General features: G+C 42.1%; 1 pseudogene; it reads left to right on the plus strand.

Annotated features, from left to right (window-relative positions):
- The first annotated feature begins 423 nt into the window (after positions 1-423).
- LOC130830016 (eukaryotic translation initiation factor 4E type 2-like) lies at positions 424-5,193 on the plus strand (annotated as a pseudogene).
- Positions 5,194-18,099: the final 12,906 nt, after the last annotated feature.

The following is an 18,099-nucleotide window of genomic DNA, read 5'->3' on the forward strand; positions in this document are numbered from 1 at the left end:
AAAAAATTTTTAAGTTTAGGTTTAATTAATTTTTTAAAATTTTCACTTAGATTTTTGATGGGTGTGTGTATATCTTTGTTTTTTAATCAACTAAAATCCGTAGCCAAAGTTAAAGAAGCTAGGTGTGCCACTTCCTAGCCAGGAGACCTTGTGGATCACTTGATCTTTATGAGACTCCACGTCCTCAGTTTTAGAAGGAGCATAATAATTTGAACTTTATATTAGGTTGGCTTTTTAAAGTTTCCAGAAGGAGAAGCATCCATATTCCCCTCACTAGTGGAGGCTTATTGTAAAGATGCAGGACCATGTCTTCTTAAGCCTCAAGTTAACTCAGTACTTCGAGTATTGGGATAAACCACAGGCCTTGTGCATTGTTTATGTGTGACTCCCTGTCACTCATATTATGCTGGAGAAAAGATCTGAATGGGTTGGTTGGCTGTTTCCAATATAGAGAGCCTGTACTGGGCCCACACCAAACCCTTGCAGATGTCCTTTCAAGGCCCTCTTGTGGACGTGCTAGGGGAATCTACAAACCTCTCTGGCCATTTGTCAGAACCAAGCAAAGATGCCTTGGGAAGTGATGCCCCTGTCGCTGGTGGTATTCAGGCTGAGGCTGATGGCCACATATCAGGTATGGGACTCAGCAGAGAGTACAGCTGATCCCTGGCTTAGTCCTTTATAGATGAAGAGCAGATGTTTTTCATTTGGAGTAAAACACAGAAAGTCCCCATTCAATCAATGCTCTCAGAAGGGACTCTGGATTTGAAAGGTCCTTAAGGCTTAGTGGACCCCCAACCAGGACAGTATTTCACAAGATTTATAAGGAGCAGGAATCAGTGGCCAAGAGCCTCTTTGGCCAACTATAAAGCCCTATACAAATACTAGTGATTTCACAAAGTCATCTGATTTAACATGAATTCAGTGTCACCTAAGTAGCATTTTGGTTATGTGCCACTAGAAAGGAAATTTCTGTGTGTGTGTGTGTGTGTGTGTGTGTGTGTGTGTGTGATTTTTTAAAAATGACCTGGTTTGTCATAGCTATTCAGGTTAAACAAAACGAACACACACACACACACACACACACACACACACATACATACACACACCCCCCTCTGCGTGTGTTTCTAAAAGGAGACAGCAGAGTTCAGTATAGAGCTGGAAACGAAGCTAGCTGCTTCCTGTGAAATGTCAGTGGGCAGGAACCATACAAACTCCTATGAGAGCTTCCGGGTTTCTTCTGATGACAGTTACAAAGAGGCCATCAGATAGGAACAAAGGTCAATTCAGGCACATCCAGGGTGCTGGGCTGTGACTCAGTATCTAAAAACAAATGTAAATCATTGAAAGCTTACACGTTCGGGCTCCTTCCTTAGACTCCACATTTGAGATGCAGAGAGGAACTAAACTACATCTTTGTATATTTAATCTAACAATTTCTTCCCTTTACAGCTTTCAAAATAAGCCATTTCTTAGGTCAGGCTGAGCCTGGGGAGAGGAGAGGATCGCCCCCCTGGGATGTGCCCGTCCCACCTGAAGACGGTAAATAGCTTGTTCCCCTGAGCAGGGGTCCTCCTCACCTTGGTAATGAGTAATTCCTGCTGGCTGCCACTGACCCCAGGCTGAAGCAAGGCCTTCAGGAGCACAGAGGGAGATCTGTGTGCTCCTATGCTTCTCTGGAAAACCCAGCCCTGCCTGCAATCAGTGGGCATTGACCCTCGTGACGCCTGAGACCAGATTACAGATCCTCATGTTTCATGATGAATCCTACTGTTTTGATTGTGTGGATCTTGATAAGAATAGGAGAAATAAGATTTATCTTTGCATATCCTTCCGCACCCCAGACCCCAAGTCCTGTGTGCCCCTACACCACCTATGCTTCCTTTTATCCCAGTAGGCAGGGATGATATCTTTTTTTCTTGGTCTCCCCTGCCCCTAGCAAAATGCCTAGCACGTAATAGGTGCTCTATAAATGTTTATTGACTGGACATAGAAGAACCAGAATGCATCTGTAGGAAGGTGAGCGGGAACCATAGAAAGGGAAAGGCCCTGGAATCCGCATCACATGAGGAACTTGGTGTGTGTGGTTTGTTGGGAGGCTGGGGTGGACAGAACAACAGACCCCCAAAGATGTCCACATCTTAATCCCTGGAACCTGTGAAGATGTTATATTACATGGCAATGGGAGAATTACGAATTACCAGATGGGATTAAGGTTACTAGCCTGCTGACCTTAAAATTGGAAGATTATTGTAGATTATCCAAGTGGTCAGTGGAATCACAGGGTTCTTATAAGAGGGAAGCAGAAGGGTCACGGTCAGAGCAGGAGACATGATGACAAGCAGAGATTGGAGTGATGTGGCCACAAGCCAAGGAACCCAGGCAGCCTCTAGAAGATGGGAAGGCAAGGAGCAGATTCTCTCCTAGAGCCTCCAGAAGAAACACATCTCTCCTGACACCTTCATCCTAGCCCTGTAAGGCCCATTACACATCCTGACCTTCAGAACTGTAGGATAATACATTTGTATTCTTTTAAGCCCACTAAGTTTGTGATAATTTGTTACAGCAGCAATTGGAAACTAGTATAGAGACTAAGCTTGATGGAAAGAACCTAACAGAGGGCATGAACCTGAAAAAGGGAATGGCCATGTGGGAATAGCTTAGTTAGCATCTAAAGCCACCTTCTCAGCCGAATCATCTAAATCAAAATTAGTTGACAGTATGATCAGAATTGGTTAATATGTGTGCTAGCCTCTCAAGTAGCGAGTGTCTCTAATAACTCGAGAGAAGCCCTAGTAGAGCTACTGTAAAAGAGTCTTTCAGACCTGGATTGGAGTTCTCTTCCACCTATAACTGTATGGTCTTCAGCAAGTTATGTGACCTCGCTAAGGCACGGTTTTCTTGTCTGCAAACTGGGGATAACTCTGTCTCTTAGTTAGAAAGTTGGTGTGAGGATTACATAGGATAACACATGTAATGTGCTTAACATGATGCCAGTCACATAGTAAACCGTGATTGCTTTGTGTTCCTGCCAATATACATACAGTCTTATTTATCACAACAATCTTCGAGGTTCCCTATTCTCCTCACTGACTAGGTCATATGTAGAGTCTGTGGTGAGTTCTGGGAACAAAAGTCTGAGAAGAACAACCAGGATGGTTAAAAGATCTTAAATCAGGTTCTATAAAAAGAATGGCCAAAGGACTTCCCTGGTGGTCCAGTGGTTAAGACTCCATGTTCCCAATACAAGGGGCCTGGGTTTGATCCCTGGTCAGGAACTAGATCCCACATGCTGCATCTAAGACCCGGTGCAGCCAAATAAATAAGCAAATAAATATTAAGAGAGAAAAAAAAAAAAAGAATGGCCAAATGAATGGGGAGGTTTGACATGAAGCTCTTTGAAATATTTTCAGGCCTGGTTTCATGATTTGTGGCATCCAATAAAAAGGAAAGAGTGGGTTCCCTCATTCAAAAAATTATTAAGAATTTCAAGATGATGACAACGGAGCATTAAAAGAGCACAGGACCCTGCTACACAGTTTGCACACCCATGAAGCGGCCCTGAATATCATCATGTAAAAGTGATAGGCTCACTCTGTGGGGTAGTGGCGACAGCAGCAGCAAGAAGGTGAACAAGTTCAAGGCCTTGAAAGATGATGACAGTGGGGACCATGATCAAAAAGAAGAAAAACAGCACATAGAAAGATGGCGAGAGGGACACATAGGAATGGGACAAGAGCGCGTCAGCAAGAGGAAGGCTGTGCCCTGGATCTGAGAGCATCCCTTAGAGTACAACAACACTTTCTGGTACTCCAGGAGAACGCTGGGCCATCCCACTCACTCATAGAGCTTTGAATAGATTATCAACCAGATTGATACCTTTGCCTGTATAAAGGTTTTATAGCAACATGGTAGCTCCCTGGAATCTGACAGGTCACAGCGACTTCTTCCAAGCAGGAATTCTTCAAAGAAGGAATTAATCCTACCTGGGAGGATGATGCAAATAAAAATAGTGGCAAGTGAGTTGTGTTGCTGTGGAAGAGTCTGGCATCCTGTTACTGGCAGAATCTCATACTGGCCATGCTGGGGGAATAGTTCATGGTTGGGGAGATCTGTGGGCCTGCGGTCTCTGTGTGGTTTCAAGAAGATACTATTTCAGTGTAGAATAAGCCTGGAAGTGACCATAGTCCGAATCTGGATGTGTGTGTTTGTCCGAAAAGGGTGGGAGGTCTCCAACCAGTCCATCCTCTGCTCACTGAAGGGGCATCCCTGAGCCTCACACTCCCCTTTGTACTCATTCCTACCCTCCAGCATTGCTGACTTTATCAAGCAGAAAAACGGAAAATGTGACTTTGTAATAAACACACTTTGTTCCCTAATGGAATTCTGTGGAGGGGAATTCAGCCTTTTGTTTTGCTGTGTGCTGTCCAGATGCCTCTTGGGCATTCTGTTGTGTCCTTCTCACACTGCGACATTGTGACCACATGTACGAGCCAGAACTGTCACCTGAGAGTTCTCAGTATTGTGAATGTCTGTGCACCCAGGGAAAGCTTTCTGTTGGAGAGTCCTGGAATAGCTGTAAATGCTCTCGTTTAGCTCTGCCATGAAATTCTTAGGACATGATGTTCATTTCTTTCCCCTCGTCCCCCAAGCCCACCACGTTCTAAAAATGTGTTTCTGCTTATGCCCTCCCTTCTTTCCTCCTGTGGAGCACTCTTTCCTTCTGAGGCACGGCTGCACTTAGCACTCCATCCAGTGGGCTACACTGGTTTCACCGACGCGGCTTGGAAGGGATGATGCCTTGGTCCATTACACTGAAGCAGACTCCAGTTAGATTAGGAGCTAGATTATAATGTATATGCCAAGTGCAGGAATTGGAGCTGAAGATAGTGACTGAAATAATTTTCCCAAATGAGCCGGGCCTGTGTGTCCAGCCTGTTTCTGTGGGTTCTTGCATGGCCCTCTCTGGGGAAGGGAAGTGGGAAGCTGGTTGCTGCTGGCCTGAACATTTTATACGGTAAATTCTGTGATTCTGGAAGTGAGACATCTGAAGAAAAGGTGGCCTTGATGAATGGCTTCATGTACGTGGCTGTTGCTGTCTGTAGTGGCTGGAACAACCTACCTTCAGTCCTCATCACCTGGGAAACCCAGGATCTAAGTACCAGGATGCCCAGACATAAACCTCCTGCAGGTTGATGCAGGCAGGCTTTTTTTTTTTTTTTTTAAGACTTTTTTTTTTGATGTAGACCATTTTTTAAGTCTTTATTGTATTGCTTCTGTTTTATGCTTTGGTTTTTTGGCCACGAGGCATGTGGGATCTTATTAGCTCCCTGACCAGGGATTGGAACCCTCACCCCCTTGCCTTGGAAGGCAAAGTTGTAACCACTGGGCTGCCAGGGAAGTCCCTGTGCAAGCATGCTTTTAAAATGACCTCTCATCAGAGCACCTAGGATTCAAATAAGTAGTGATTAAGAGTCCTATAGCAGGGACTTCTTAGGTAGCGCAGTGGTTAAGAATCCACCTGCCAATGCAGGGGACACAGGTTCCATCCCTGCTCCAGGAAGATTTCCACATGCCACAGAGCAACAAAGCCCATGCGCCACAGCTATTGAGCCTGCACTCTAGAGCCCGTGAGCCACAACTATCAAGCCTGTGTGCCACAACTACTGAAGCCCGAGCGCCTAGAGCCAATGCTCCGCAACAAGTGAAGCCACAGCAATGAGGAGCCCGCGCACCACAGTGAAGAGTAGCCCCTGCTCGCCACAACTGGAGAAAGCCTGTATGCAGCAATGAAAACCCAACACAGCCAATAAGTAAATAAACTTATATATAAAAAAAAAAGAGTCCTATAGCAACCTCCAAGTAGCTTGATTCTTGTAAGTGAAGATTGCAGTTTCTTGAATTAAGACTTTCTTTAAAATGTATCCTTGAAGGCTAGGAGGATCCTCAGCCACCTGGTCTCAGAGAAAGATATGAGAGTAACAGACATTTCCTTATTATGTATAGATTACTTTCTTCTTACTTTCCAGCTTCTGAACACCCTCTAATTACCACTGTTTGGGGATGCTTTTTCCTAAAAAAATAGAAGAGTACAGGGGCCAAATAGAGGTGCTTCGATTATAAATAAAGTTAGGAAGATCAGGCAAAGATGTAAACTCCAGAAACATAAAGAATGAATTCTGGTGTCCAGATAATTGTGGAGGGCTCAGGCAAATATAGGAGCAACGTTGGCTAAAATAGGAAGCAAAGTCTGCTTCCTAAGACTTGTTTAGATCCCAGGGAGGGCTTCACTTTTGCCTGCACTCAGATTTACCGTGAACATTCCAAAGAGCAGACATTTGGATTTGCACCCCTATTCTGTGTGTGTGGTTGGGTGCACATGGGTATAACGTATTCATGAGTGGGGGGTCTTGTCAGACCAAGTGGTTAGGTACATTGTCCGTATTTTTGCTTTTTTAGTTTTTGTCTCATTTGTTCAAGATTTTTGAATCTCTTCTTTCTTAAATTGAAGTATAGTTGATATACAATGTCATGTTAATCTCTGCTAAGCAGCAAAGTGATTCAGTTATATATATATATATATACACATTCTTTTAAAAATTATTTTCCATTACAGTTTATCACAGGATATTGAATATAGTTACCTGTTCTATACAGTAGGACCTCATTGTTTATCCATCCTATATGTAATGGTTTGCATCTGCTAATCCCAAACTCCCAGTCCATCCCTCCCCCAAGATTTTTGAATCTCTTATGTTTTCTTTTTTTTTATGAGCTCATTTTATTATTTATTTATTTATTTATTTATTTATTTATTTATTTATTGGCTGCGTTGGGTCTTCATTGCTGCACACGGGCTTTCTGTAGTTGCGGAGAGCAAGGGCTACTCAATTGCAGTGTGCAGGCTTTTCGTTGCGGTGGCTTCTGTTGTTGTGGAGCAGGGGCTCTGGGCATGCAGGCTTCAGTAGTTGCAGCACGTGGGCTCAGTAGTTGTGGCTCGCAGGTTTAGCTGCTCTGCAGTATGTAGGATCTTCCCAGCCCAGGGCTTAAACCCATGTCCCCTGCATTGGCAGGCGGATTCTTAACCACTGTGCCACCAGCGAATTCCTCCTATGTTTTCTAGAGCTGCTTCTGTTTCTCCTTTCTCTTTGTCATTGAAGTATTTGAAAGTTATCTTTTTATCTTTTCCCATCAAAAACATGCTGACTCTATGCCGGTTAGAACAAGGGGTTATCCCTGTTAGGCAGCATCCTACCTGCAGTGTTCACTGAGACAGTCTGCCTAACAGCTTTAAATGGGAGGGTTGAATAGTCAGTGTATTCAAACCACCTGTTTTTCCCAAACTAGCTTGAGAGGTTTTTTCCATTTATTTTGACTTCATGTGCTTCTGATATGCTGAGACATGATACAGCTTTGCGGATGGCATCAGCTGTTCTAGAAACCAAGGGAAGAAGGTCTGCTGGGGAGCCAGAAGTCAGTCTCCACGTTGGCTGTTTTCCCATGACCCCTTTACTGGGTTTTCCATTTGCAATTGGCCGCCATTCTCCTCCAGGGCTGTTCTCTTTTCATCCTTCTGTTCATGTGTGTGTGCTTTTTTCCTGGGACACTGGCAATAACGTTCCACCTGGAGAGAAGCTTGTGTGGTCTACAGTTCTCCAAGGAGGAACTTCCAAATACTGGTATCTGCCAATGAGAGGGAGCAGAGGCTGCAGCAAAAGTGATCATACTTTCAGAGCAGTTGTCTAGTGCAGTGAGAATGGACATTTCAGGGGGGAAAAAAGAAGCAATAGATTTGACCCCAACAGAGAGAACTAGAACTAAGGGGAAGAAACTGCAGACTTAACATAAGGGAGAACTTTGTAATCAGCCAACCAAAGAGAGGAGAAACTTCGGCCCTTCTCTTCCCAGAAGTGTTCAGGCAGGAGGTGGGCAGCCACTGCGTTGGAGGACAGAGGACTCCTCATCACGAAAGGTGTTCAGAATCTGAAGAAATGAAAAATTAAACTAAATGACTGCTAAAATTATTTCTAGTTCTGATACCTGATAATTCTATCAAATATTTTAAGAAAGGGGATTTTAAGAGCCTCAAGCTTTTCTCAAAAATTTAATGCAATTTTTGAACAATATAGAACACATATACACGCTCACAATACACATATTCTTTTCTACATTTACAGCTTTTCATGTATTTTCCCTATTGTAATTATTCCACTTTTTTCTGTTCTTGCATTTTCATGATTACATAATATTTCATTGAATGGACATAGTATAATTCATTATTCCCTGGTTATTGGGTGGCTCCATTCTTTCCAATTACAGAGAGCTATGCTTTAGACATTTTTGCATACACAGCTTCTCTTCCCTCTTGAAATACTTTATTAGAATAATCAGAGCTCATTAGGTTGCAAATTATGCAGCTCATTGGAGCAGCCTAAATAAAAGAGGTTTGTTGATAAGCATGGAGAACAATAACAAAGATACAAAGTGCAAGACACGCATAGGACCTGGAAAGGTCTTCAACACACCCCATCCCCCCTCCCTGGGCTCTTGTTTTCTTTAGACTGCCTTTCTTCTTTGCTCCTGGTTTTCTGTTCCCTTATAACTTTGGCTCACATGAGCCTTTGACTTGCCTTGGAGCCAGAAACCTCGGGTTTTTATCAGAAGAGTCCAGAGCCAACCACTATCTGATCAGAATTTCAGTATCTCTTATACCAGATTCCTGAGTAAGAGTCTGATAAGCCAAGCTCCTCAGGCTTTGTGACCTGAGCTCTCCTCTGATTGGTGGCGGGGAGAAGGGATTGGTAGTGGGGACAGGGCTCTGGAGTCTGTCCACATGCAAACAGAGCTTTACCACTTACTAGCCATGTAGCCTTGTGTTAGTTACTTAGCTTTTCTGTGTCTCTGTTTGCTCCTCTGTAAAATAAGGATACGCTGGCATCTACTGCATGAGGTTATTGTGAGGATGAAATAAAATAATCCTTGTCAAGGATTATAAGAAAGGTACTAAGTCCTCAATATGTATTAGCTCTTGTTTGTTTTTTTTTAATTTGTTTTGTGGAAAAATATACATGACATAAAATTTACCATTTAACCATTTTTAAGTGTACAATTCAATTCGGTAGCATTAAGTACATACATTTTTTTTTTTTTTTGGCTATGCCTCACAGCTTGTGGGATCTTAGTTCCCCGCCCAGGGATCAAACTGGGGTCATGGCAGTGAAGGCTCGGAGTCCTAACCACTGGACCACCAGGGAATTCCCAATTACACACACATGTTGTACAGCCATTACCACTCTCCATCCCTAGAACTTTTTCATCATTCTAAACTGTAGCTCTTGTTTTTAAATTATCATTGTTATGATTATTTCAGATATGACTGCCTGGGTCCACCCTTTGGAAGGGTGTGACGGGGATGCTCCCCAAAGACAGGAGCGTAGTGGGTAGGCACGCTAAGTGTCTACTGAAAATCTCACACTTTTACAATTCTTTAAGCCTTACAGATCACTTTTACACGTTATTTTATGCAGCCCTCCCAAGGAAGGACTTCTTGAAGTAGGAAGGGGTTATAATCCTTATTTTTCAGGGGACCCAGCTGAGGTTCAGGAAATCTGAGTTGCCTAGCTTCTCCAATCTTCTTACCTGTAGAGTCAGGACTCAAGGTCAAGTCTTCTCACTCCAAGTTCATGCCTTTTCCATGACATCTCAGACATGTGATTACTCAGCCAAGCTTTATACCCATGTGTTTACAGTCCCTATTACATACTCTATTTCAGGGAAGTACAGGACTTCAGGAAGACTGTCGGCTGGTGTAGTTTACCAGTTTGCACCCTAACATATAGGAAAAACAATAATAATTTAACTTTATTATATAATGTGGTGATTCTGTGAAAGCCATAGAGTGGAGGGATTGATTAATGGATCTCCTAACTTTTACTTTGAGAAAGTCCTGAAATATTTGCTGGAAACAAATGACATTACTAAGTGGATTTTTTAAAATGAGATCGCGAAAAAGGCACCATTAGAATCAAAATGGGTGAGTATCTGCTGGTGTCACATGGTTTGTACAGAGAAACATATTTTGTCTGATTGGCTTGATTAAGTTTTTTAGTGAAAAACACCTTTGCCAAATACCAAAAGTCTTACAAAAAGTCTTCATTTTATACAAAAACCACAGGAAGAAAGCTTGTGTGAACTCAGGCTACCCCATAGCACCTAACAACTAGATTAATGTTTGCTATTAGGCAATCTTTCCATTAAATTAATGGCCACTTTTTTGGGTTAGACACTTTCCATTTGGCACTCAGGCTCATTTCCTTGTCACTTGTTCAAAAAGAAAATCACTCAGGATAACTGAACACCTTAGTGTGATGAGCTTTCATTATGTCTGTTTTGATCCTTCTTTTTGTATGAAACTTAGGGATTTTCCTGTGCCTTTCATAGCAAGTCACATGTCTTCTCTTTGGCTTTCAACTGAGCCCACCCCATCTATGCCATGCTGATCTCACCCTATCTATGCTGCTCTATTTCCCTTAACACTGTAGTACCTGTTATATTGATTTCCTTGTAACTCTCAAATATGTTATATTCAGCCAATCCCTGTGTCTTTACCCATGCCTTTCCTTTACCCATGTATGTGGAACACCTTTTCCCTTTATCCATCCTGAACATTTCAGTCCTTTCCTGCCAACAAAATCCAACTTATTCGCTAAGGCTTTCTTGACAATTTTAACCCATATAGATTTCATCCTGCTGTGAGTTTGTATAGCGTATAAATTACTACCATCATTTATTGAGCACCTATTAAGGGCCAGTCCCATTATCTCTGCTCCTCATTACAACTACAGGAGGTAAATATTGTCATCCTCATTTTATAAAAGAGGAAACTGAGGTTCGGAAAGATTAGATCATTTGCCCAGAGTCACACACCCTAAAATGCTAAGCTGAGGATAGAACTGCGGGGATAACTGATTCTAAAGCTCTTACTCATTCTACCTATGCTGTCTCCTAACTACATACCACCCAGCTGCATGTGTTCGCTAAGTGTTTTATGTGTGCTAGCTTTCTCTGCTCAATTAGCTCTCAAAATCAGGGACTGTATTAATTTGTGTGTGTGTGTGTGGTTATGTGTATGTGTTTTTCCTATTTTTTTTTTTTTTTATTTTTGACTGCATTGGGTCTTCGTTGCTGCGCGAGGGCTTCCTCTAGTTGTGGCAAGTGGGAGCAACTCTTCGTTGCAGTGCGCGGGCTTCTTAATGTGGTGGCTTCTTTTGTTGAGGAGCACGGGCTCTAGGCGTGTGGGCTTCAGTAGTTGCAGCATTCAGGCTCAGTAGTTGCAGCACTCAGGCTCAGTAGTTGTGGCATGCAGGCCCTAGAGCGTGTGGGCTCAGTAGTTGTGGGGCACAGGCTTAGCTGCTCCTCAGCATGTGGGATCTTCCTGGACCAGGGATCAAATCATGCCCCTTGCATTGGCCGGCAGATTCTTAACCACTGCACCAACAGGGAAAGAGACTATATAATTTAAAAGTTGTATTCAACTGCTGCTTGCAGAGATCCTTAATGATGGCTTCAATAAAATAGAAGTTGATTTTTCTCTCACTTAAAAGGAGTCCAGAGGAAGCTGGCCAGGACTAGTACTGTGGACCCTAAGAGAGCACCCAAGCCTCTTCTAGCAATTGCCTCCACCATCCCCAGGGTGGGAGCCTTATCCTTGTGTTTATAAGATGGCTTCTGAAAGTCCAGCCATCACTTTGGTGTTGCAGGCAAGGTGGAAGAAAGGATGAAGGGTAAAGAGTAGGCCTTCCAGTTGAATTTTAAAGACCTTTCCCAGAAGCCTCACCTTGCAACTTCTGTTTATATCTCATTGGACACCACATCTGCAAGGAAATGCAAGGGAACTATTTTTTAGCTGAGTACACTGACTCACTGAACAATGAAGATAGTCTGTTTCTAAGAAAGAAACGGATGTTAAACAGGCAACTAGTGATCTCTGCCACAGAGACCCATGTCACGATCTTCTTTTATATTTGCACAGCACCTAGAAGGTGCTCAGTAAACACTGGGGGACAGTCTAATGTAGAGAAATAGAGAGTGGAAAAAGGTAATTTAGAAAACTGATAAATGAAGAAACTGAAGAGACAGGTAGCCACATGCGATTTCTAATTTAAGTATTTTTATTAAAAAAAGATAAATACCCCCTGTCTTCTCCCTAAACAACCCTGCTGTTATTCAGCCTTCCTGCATGGAATGCTTAAAAAATTAACATCAAGATTAAGAAGATGAAGCCAAGTCATTTGAAATTATTTTAAGTAGATTCATGGTTGTTTCTTTCAGCCTTTATTCCTTGCATACATTTTATTTCCATTTACAAAATTGGAATCATAAAATGTTCTGTTCTGCAAAAGGACTCATTGCAAACCACCACTTCTGACAAAATGACCAGTACTCAGGAATATCTGATGAGCACTTAGAGAAAAGAGTAGATTACATTTCCCATAGGAATCAGTGCTATGCATTTCTGCAACTCTCCTGAGTTTATTTTGACTTGCAAAATAATTCAAACGCTTTAAAGAAAAATCTATGGTAATTACCTGAAGTGTTTCACCAGCCCCCAGATTAACATCCAAAGAGGGTCTTTGTTTAATATTAAAAGCACATTTTGTAATTTTTAATTTTGATATATTTTCAAATTTAGAAGAACAGATAATACATGGAACCCCCATATACCCTATACACAGCATTACCCGTTGTTTACAGTTTGGCCCATTTGCTTTATCATTCTGTCTCTCTCTCTCCCCACCCCTCCCCCTCTTTTTTTCTATAGTATGTAAGTATGATTTTTTTTTCTGAAACTTTTGAGAGTGAATTGGAGATACCATATGTTAGTAGACCCCTAAACATTCAGAATATTTGCTGAGAAAAGGGTATTCTCTTATATAACCACAACAATATGATCAAAACAAAAATTAACATTGATATAATACTATTATCTAATACATGGTCCATAGGCAAATTCTGTTAATTGCCCAATAGTGTCCTACATAGCTGTTTTATTTTTCCAGGCCAGCATCCAATCTTAGATCATGTGTTGCATTTGGTTGTCATGTCTCTTTAATCTGGAACAGGTCTTCAGCCTTTCTTCGACGTTCTCTAACTTGACGTTTTTAAAGAATATGGGATAGTTATTTGGTAGAACGTCCTTCAACTTGGGTTTGTCTAACTAGCCTCATGATTAAATTCAGCTTATACCTTGTTGGCAGGAATTCTACAGAAGTGGTACTGGGTCCTTCTTAGAGCATCATATGAGAAGACACATGATATTGGTTTGTCTTAATAATACCACTGAAATTGACTTGGATTGCTGATTAAAGTAGCATCTGCCAGATTTCTCCACTGTAAAGATACTGTTTTTCTTCTGTAACTAATAAGTGATTTGTACAAGGTTTTGGGGAACTATGTAAATATTCTGTTCTTTATCCAACATTCATTTACTAGTTTTAACATCCACTGATTTGCAAATTCCATCATTCCTTCTGTTTTTATTAGTTGTCATTTTACTGTGAGAACAGGTTTCTCTCCTAAGAGTTTGATGCTGTGTGGCTATATGTTTCTTTTTTTTTCCCTTTAAGCCATTTTCTTTCTTTTTTCTTCCATTTTTTATTGAGATATAATTAACATACAGCACTGTATACATTTAAGGTATATAGAATATTGATTTTACTTACACACATCATGAAATAATTACCACAGTAACTTTAGTGAACATCCGTCATCTCCTATAGATACGAAATTAAAGAAATAGAAATAAATTTTTTTCCTTTGTGATGAGAACTCTCAGGATTTACTCTCTTAACAGCTCTCATTTATAATGTATTGGGATGGCAAAAAGTTCATTCAGCGTTTTCTGGAAGATGTTATGGAAAACCTCAAACCAACTTTTTGGCCAACCCAATACAGCAGTGTTAATTATACTTATCATGTTGTACATTACATGCCTACTACTTATTTATAACTGGAAGTTTGTACTTTTTGACTACTTTCATCCAATTCCTCCTCCCCCACCCTCCCACCTTGTTAACTGCAAACCTGATCTCTGTTTCTGTGAGTTTTTGGTCTGTTTGTTTTTTGAAGTATAATCAACCTATACGCAACATAGTGATTCGATATTTCTATACATTTCAAAATGATCACCGTGACAAGTCTTGTTTTCATCTGTTAATACCTAATTGTTGACTATAACCCCCATGCTGTACATTTCATACCCCTGACTCATTTACTTTGTAACTGAAAATTTGTAGCGCTTAACCTCCCTCACCTATTTCTCTCTCCGCCCCCCGCCCCTCTGGCAGCCACGTGAGTGTTCTCTTCATCTGTGGATCTGTTTCTGTTGTGTTACGTTTGTTCATGTGTTTTGTTTTTTAGATTCTGCATGTAAGTGAAATCATACAGTGTTTGTCTTTCTCTCTCTGACTTACTTCACTTAGCATAATGCCCTCTAGGTCCATGCATGTCACAAATGGCAAGATTTCATTCTTTTTTATTGTTAAGTAATATTCCACTGCATATATGTGCCACATCTTCTTTATCCATTCCTCTGTTGATGGGCACTCAGGTTGTTTCCATACCTTAGCTATTGTAAATAATGCTGTAATGAACATAGGGGTGCATATAGCTTTTCAAATTAGTGTTTTCATTTTCTTTGCATAAATACCCAGGAGTGGAATTGCTAGATCACATGGTAGTTCTAGTGGCTGTATGTTTCTGAGACTTTGTCTTGGTCTACTGGGGATGCTATAACACGATATCATAGACTGGGTGTCTTAAGCAACAAAAATTTATTTCTCACAGTTCTGAAGGCTGAGAAGTCCAAGATCAAGGTGCCAGCCGGTTCAGTTACTGATGAGAGCTCGTTTCCTGCTTGCAGACAGCCACCTTCTTGCTATAGCCTCACGTGGTGGAGAGAGTGCACTGATGTCTCTCCCTCCTTTTATGAGGGCATTAATCCCATCATGGGGTCTCCACCCTCATGATTTCATCTAAAACTTATTACCTTCCAAAGGTCCCAACTCCTAATACCATCACATTGCAGGGTTAGTGTGTCAACAAATAAATTTAGAGGGGACACAAACATTCAGTCCATAACAGACTTTAAAAAGTAAAAAAATACCCACCATTGTCAGAAAGTGGTGTCTCCCTTGGGCTGGGTAACTTTGATAGTGAGCGTTGAAGCCCATTCGTAGTAAAAGGGATTCCTTACTCTATCCTCTATAATATAACCTTATAATTCTATTCTTATTTTTACTATCAAATGCTTCGGGAATTTGGCCACTCTCTTCTTGTTTAGCACTAAAGTCTGTTTCTTTTTTGTTGCTATCAGACAAATCTGGATTTAAATTCCATACTTCCAGTTGTGTCTGTGACATTGAGTACCTCCTTTAGACTTTTGTCTTTTTGCCTGTAAAATAGGGATGACAAGACCTATTTCATAAAGTGTTATTGGGAGTGGGAGGAGTAAATGAGATAATATATGTGAGAGCTTGTAACATGGTGTCTGATATAAGAAAGCAGTTACTAAATAAGTTTCCTGTCTTTAATTTAAAATTCCAATTTTTAGTGACCCAATTTTGCAAGTTTCTTCACTTGCAGGAGGTTAGATGCTTGACTTGCATAGAGAAGTTAGATGATCTTCTTAGATGTGAAGTCTGCATCAGAAAGAGAAAGGTTTAGTGGTATCTACCAACTTTTAGATGATACATGCGGTTCTGTCAGTTTTATTCCTTCCTTTTTTCGTATCTTCTTCTTTCTTTCCTTTCATTTGACACGTATTTCCTGGCATTTGCTACGTGCAGTCACTACTGTAAGCACTAGGGACAGAGCAGCAAACATTTCCTGACCTACATCAGTTATATTGTAATCAAAGAAGATGGAGGATATATATAGAAACAAACTTTTTCAATTATGCATGGTAAATGCTACGGAAGAAAATAAAGCCAGGAAGGGGAATAAGGATTGTGAGGGGGTTGCTATTTTATTAGATGATCAGAGAAGAACTCACTGATAAGGGGACACGTGAGCAGAGACATGAAGGAGATGAGGGAGCCAGTCATTAGAGTGACCGAGGCAGAAGCATTCCAGGCAGAGGAAATCTTTCAAAGAGAAGACAGCTAAGGTAGAGAATGACTTACTGAGAGTTCAGCCAAGGGAATCATGAAAGAAGCCAAGGCAGTTCCGTGGAGCACAGCAACACGCCAGCTCCCTTCTGTGCACGTGCGTCCAGGCAAGAGCAGAATGGCCAGATGGAGGTCAGGGCTTGTGGCAGCTGTAGAGGCTGCAACTCAGCCCTCTCTTCAGGGAAGAATGTGCTTCACGGAGCACAGAGAGCTGACAGCCTCCAGCTGTAGCACCTTCTGGATCTACCCCAGCATCCGAGGTGCAGCACGTTCTCCCAGCCAGTCTTCAGCCAGTGACTGAGCCTGGTAGAGATACCAGGGCATGACCATGGCTGTGCAGTGTGGGATTCCTTGAAGGGCAGTCCTGGTGCCAGAGCTCCCTGCTAGGCTGCCTGTGACATTTCCAGAGCTATGCCACAGCCGGAGTTGAGGCTCTGCCTACCAAGTCACCCTTCCTTCCCCTTCTCCTTTCACAAGGATCAGCCCAGCATCATGGTTTAAAGGCTTTGCCTGCTCACTCCTCCTCCCTCCGCCTTTTACCTTCCACGGGTATTACTCGTACGTCTAAGCCCATCCTCACGTCGCTATGCTTTCTAGACAACCCAGACTGACAGGGGGCAGAACAAAAATGCCCACGAGGAAATCTTGCTGTGCCTGGACTCCCTATGTAAGTCAGGAACAGAGTCATGGAAACGGGAAGAGGCAGTCTGCGGTGGTGTCAGGGGATAATCAAAGTTTCCATATAATCGCCATCTGTCTACCTTTGGCCCTACCCAAAGCCATCTCAAATTGTATACAATCCAAGTGAAACCCACTTAGTAAAATTCAAACAGTTTCAAAAACAGCTTCTCTAGGTACTCTTTTCAGCCAGACCGCTCTCCCTGGGCGTTTCTAACACGGAAATTCTGGGGCTACCCACACAGCAATTCCCAGCTCTTAACCAGGTCGGGAGGAATGAGGCTCCCACTGCTTCGTTACCGAACTAGAGTCCAAAGGGGCAGCGTGCGTTGAGAGAAGGGGGAGGTTGGCACTCGTCTCCGTTGCTGGAAGTGAAACCATGGGAATGTGAGCTTTCCTAGGCCTCCGGCTAAGAAGATCATCTCTGTCTGCCACCCCAGGCTGCATTCAAAGGCCACCCTTTGGGTCTGGCTCATCATGTTCCAATGACATTCCAACCAGAAACCATTCTCAGAGTTGAGTGAATCACATTCTAATCATGGAGCTGAGTTTGCAGTTTAGGGCTCAATAAGGCAATGGATCCAAAGATTTTTCTGGGGACATCTTTAAAATCCCTCAGGAAAGCAAACGCTGGCTAGGAAAGAAGTGACCCTGGGGGCTGGATGGGGGGGAGCACATGCAGGGCAGGTAGAGAAGGTTATGACCCAGGATTTCAGAGTAAGGACTCTTTATGATCCAGGCACTTTCAGGTGTTTATATACCTAGAGCCACCTTGTGATGCCGAATCATACTTGACGCTTAGAAACATGTGGTGTAGAAGGTTAAGTGGTTTTCCCAAGGTCATAGTGCTAGCAGATATCAAAGTTAGGATTTCAAACCAGGTCTTCTGACTCCAAATGTTGTGACTTTTTTCCAATGATTTTACTATTCACTAACTGTTCTCGTGCCTTTATAAATATGCCTGCTTTAATATTAATAAAAACAAGAATAACAAGAATAATAACAGGGATTTTCCTGGTGGTCCTCTGGTTAGGACTCCATGCTTCCACTACAGGGGGCACAGGTTTGATCCCTGCTCAGGAAACTAAGATCCTGCAAGCTGCAAGGAGCGGCCTAATAATAATAATAGTGATGATGATGATAAGGCTGGTAATATGTTTATCCTGTAGCCACACCGCTTGGCTTAGTTGCATTGATCAAATCACGTCAACTTTCAGTCAGACCATGGTTGGGAAGCATTTGCTGGTTTTCGACATCT

The sequence above is a fragment of the Hippopotamus amphibius genome, chromosome 1 (genome assembly GCF_030028045.1).
Source record: "Hippopotamus amphibius kiboko isolate mHipAmp2 chromosome 1, mHipAmp2.hap2, whole genome shotgun sequence".
In the NCBI taxonomy this organism is placed as follows: domain Eukaryota; kingdom Metazoa; phylum Chordata; class Mammalia; order Artiodactyla; family Hippopotamidae; genus Hippopotamus; species Hippopotamus amphibius.